Genomic DNA, 3,596 nt, shown 5'->3' on the forward strand with positions numbered 1-3,596 from the left:
CATTAACTCTCAGACTTTGGCAAAGAGCATGGTCATTGAGGGTTCCCTTGCACAAATCTTATTCCTTATAGAAAGAACTGGTTAAAGCATGAAAACCAGCATAAAAAACGTTATTTCATAATTTTTTGCAATGCATGAAAACTTTGAGAAATAGTGAGTTATATGTTTTGATGGAATTATAACTCTAAAAGTTATCATTTCAAGTCCAAATACATTTCTATTGCCAAGTCCTCATTTCCCCCACTTCCTTTGCAGATGAACCGCTTCTCAGCTATGCCTGTTTTACATTCACCATAACCATGAGGTGAACAGCAGTGTGAATGAGTTCATTCTGCTTGGGTTAGCACAGAATTTACTAAAGGACAAAATAGTGTTTGTGATCTTGCTTCTATACCTTGCAGCTCTGTTGGCAAACTTCCTAATTGTGATGACCATACGAAATAGCCAGACACTTGGGATCCCGATGTACTTCTTCCTTTTCTACTTATCCTTTGCTGATGCTTGTTTTTCAACAACCATTGCCCCTATGTTGATTGCAGATTCTGTATCTGAGAAGAAAGTCATCTCCTTCAATGAGTGCATGATCCAGATCTTTGCATTTCACTTCGTCGGGTGCATGGAGATCTTGGTACTTGTCCTCATGCCCATTGATCACTATGTGGCCATTTGCTAGCCCCTGTGGTACACAGCCATCGTGAACCAGCGTGTCTGTGGCACACTGGTGAAACTGGCCTGGGTGGGGGCCTGTATCCATTCTTCAGCACAGATTCTCTTGGCTTTGAGACTACCCTTCTGTGGCCCCAATGTTATTGTTCACTATTTCTGTGATGCGCAACCATTGTTGAAACTTGCCTGCATTGATACTTATGTCATCAATCTACTCGTAGTGTTTAACAGTGGGGCTATATGCATGATAAGCCCGCTGCTAATCTCCCATGTTTTACCTTACATTTTCTGCATAATCATAGTGCAGAAGGAAGAAAGAAAGCCCTATCTACTTGCACCGCTCATATTATTGTTACTGTATTATTCTTTGTACCGTGTATATACACATACACTTGCCTTGTAACTGCATTTCCAGTGGACAAGATGGTGGCTGTGTTTTACACTATTGGGACACCTTTGCTCAACCCCCTGATTTACACTCTGAGGAATGCAGAAGTCAAACAGGTCATGAGAAGGCTATGGTGCAACAAACTCTGACTCGAGATGGCAAAGTGCAGAAGATACCAATTGCTAATTCTGCCACAGTATAAATAAAACTGGATTGATAGGAAAGGCAAAATGTTCTCATCCCAGTGTGGACAACCATAGTTCTCTTCCAGTGGGACCTGTGTGAGAATAAGCAGAATCTATAGAGCACATATCTGTATTATTTTAACCAATGTCTCATGGAGAGACAGAACATGAAGTGCAATCACAATTGTGGGAGCACAAGACCATTCTTCACTTCTGCCATCTGCTTTGATACTCTTTTGAGGCTCAAGAACCAGATCCTGTTGTTTCTGTAGCTTTATTTTCTTATTTTGAACACTATTTTGGTTTGTTTTTCTTTTTCATGTTTCTGATTCCAATTTTATACTCTGTCCTTGATTTCTGTCATCTATTTTGTTGTTAAACCAGTGCTGGCACTACTGTGTATCATATCATTTCTGGCTCAAGATTCAGTCCATCAAGTCATTCCCAGAAACTTATTCTCTCCAAGGAGCATAAATAGAAAATAGTTAAGCTCCTATTTTATGCTTGTCTTCCTCTTGAAACACCCTTAAAAATTGGCCTTTCCTTTGCCTGCAGTGAACAGGGAAATAACTAACCTTCTATTCAAACTAGACAATTCTATTTATAACAAAATATTTTCTGTATTGATCCATAATTTTTATATATTTTAATAATTTATATAAATTTATATATTTTTATAATTTTAATATTTTGTTCATCATGTTAACCATTATTTTATATTATTTAATTTTATATACTTATTAATGTTTTTGTAATTTAAATCTTTGGACACTTCCCAAATGTTTGGTGAATCAGTGATAATTTTATAAAATTGTAAGAATTATATTACAAAACCCAGCATGTCATTGATGATACTGTACATACAAAAGAGGCAAAAACTGGCATATAAAACAGAGCTATAAAGAGAAGATGCCCACAGAAGTGAGACTCCCAACTTGGAAACACAGAACAAAATATGTCAAGAATGAGAACTTTTTCCAACATATTTTGCTATGAAGGGGAAGAAATTAATGGAATAATTTTCTGGCAACAAATTGGTGTTGAAAAGATGGTATTTTAGGATGAAGGAAATAACAGCATGTTTCATGATGACAGGAATGATCCTGAAGAGAGCAAAAGGGGGTAAGGAAGTGATTATCAGATCATTGCTCTTATGTAGAAGGAGGAAATGGGATCTATCTGGTACACAAGTGGACATGTTGGCTTGGAATAGTGGTTACAGTTGTTGTTTAGTGGCTAAGTCACGTCTGACTCTTTTGTGACCCTATTGACTTAAGTCTGTTAGGTTCCTTCTGTCCGTGGGATTTCCCAGGCAAGAATACTGGAGTGGGTTGCCTTTTTCTTTTCCAGGGGATCTTCCCAACCCAGGGATAGAATCCCTGTCTCCTGCATATGCAGGCAGATTCTTTACCATTAAGCCACCAGGGAATCCCTGGGATGGTAGAGCTGATAATTTACAAGGGATAGAATTCTATATTGGACAGGGAGGCTGATTAAGTGGGCATGGATGTTGGAGGTGGGAATAAGGGGTGATGTGAGTTTGTAGAAATACTTTTCTAATTGTTTCAGGTATTCTCTTAAGTAGAAAGTCAAGTCATTTGTTGGGATTGAAGAAAGAAGAGAAGGTATTGGGATTCTAAAGATAAACGGAAAGGTGAAAATATAACTCTAGCCCTTCATCACTACTTGCCCTAAGAGACTCTTATCCACTTTAGAACATTTGAGAGGATAGATGGATGCTTGAATTGCAGCATAGAAGGCTCACTTGAGATCCAGTTCAGGTATTTAAAATGAGACTATCTAAGGACTTCCCTGGCACTCCGGTGGTTAAGACTCCATTTCCACTGCAAGGGGCATGTTTCAGTGCTTCACAGTATGGAAAAAAAAAGTGAGACCTCTTAGCACAGTTCTAAGATATTAAGAAGAGGTGGCAAGAATACACAGAAGAACTGTACAAAAAAGATCTTCACGACCCAGATAATCATGATGATGTGATCACTGACCTAGACCCAGACATCCTGGAATGTGAAGTTAAGTGGGCCTTAGAAAGCATCACTATGAGCAAAGCTAGTGGAGGTGATAGAATTCCAGTTGAGCTATTTCAAATCCTGAAAGATGATGCTGTGAAACTGCTGCACTCAATATGCCAGCAATTTGGAAAACTCAGCAGTGGCCACAGGACTGGAAAAGGTCAGTTTTCATTCCAATCCCAAAGAAAGGCAATGCCAAAGAATGTTCAAACTACCGCACAATTGCACTCATCTCACACGCTAGTAAAGTAATGCTCAAAATTCTCCAAGCCAGGCTTCAGCAATATGTGAACCATGAACTTCCTGATGTTCAAGCTGGTTTTAGAA

General features: G+C 38.7%; 1 pseudogene; it reads left to right on the plus strand.

The window, feature by feature from the left end:
* The first annotated feature begins 304 nt into the window (after nt 1-304).
* LOC104995433 lies at nt 305-1,203 on the plus strand (annotated as a pseudogene).
* The last annotated feature ends 2,393 nt before the right edge of the window (nt 1,204-3,596 follow it).

The sequence above is a fragment of the Bison bison genome, unplaced genomic scaffold (genome assembly GCF_000754665.1).
Source record: "Bison bison bison isolate TAMUID 2011002044 unplaced genomic scaffold, Bison_UMD1.0 scf7180017850834, whole genome shotgun sequence".
NCBI lineage: Eukaryota > Metazoa > Chordata > Mammalia > Artiodactyla > Bovidae > Bison > Bison bison.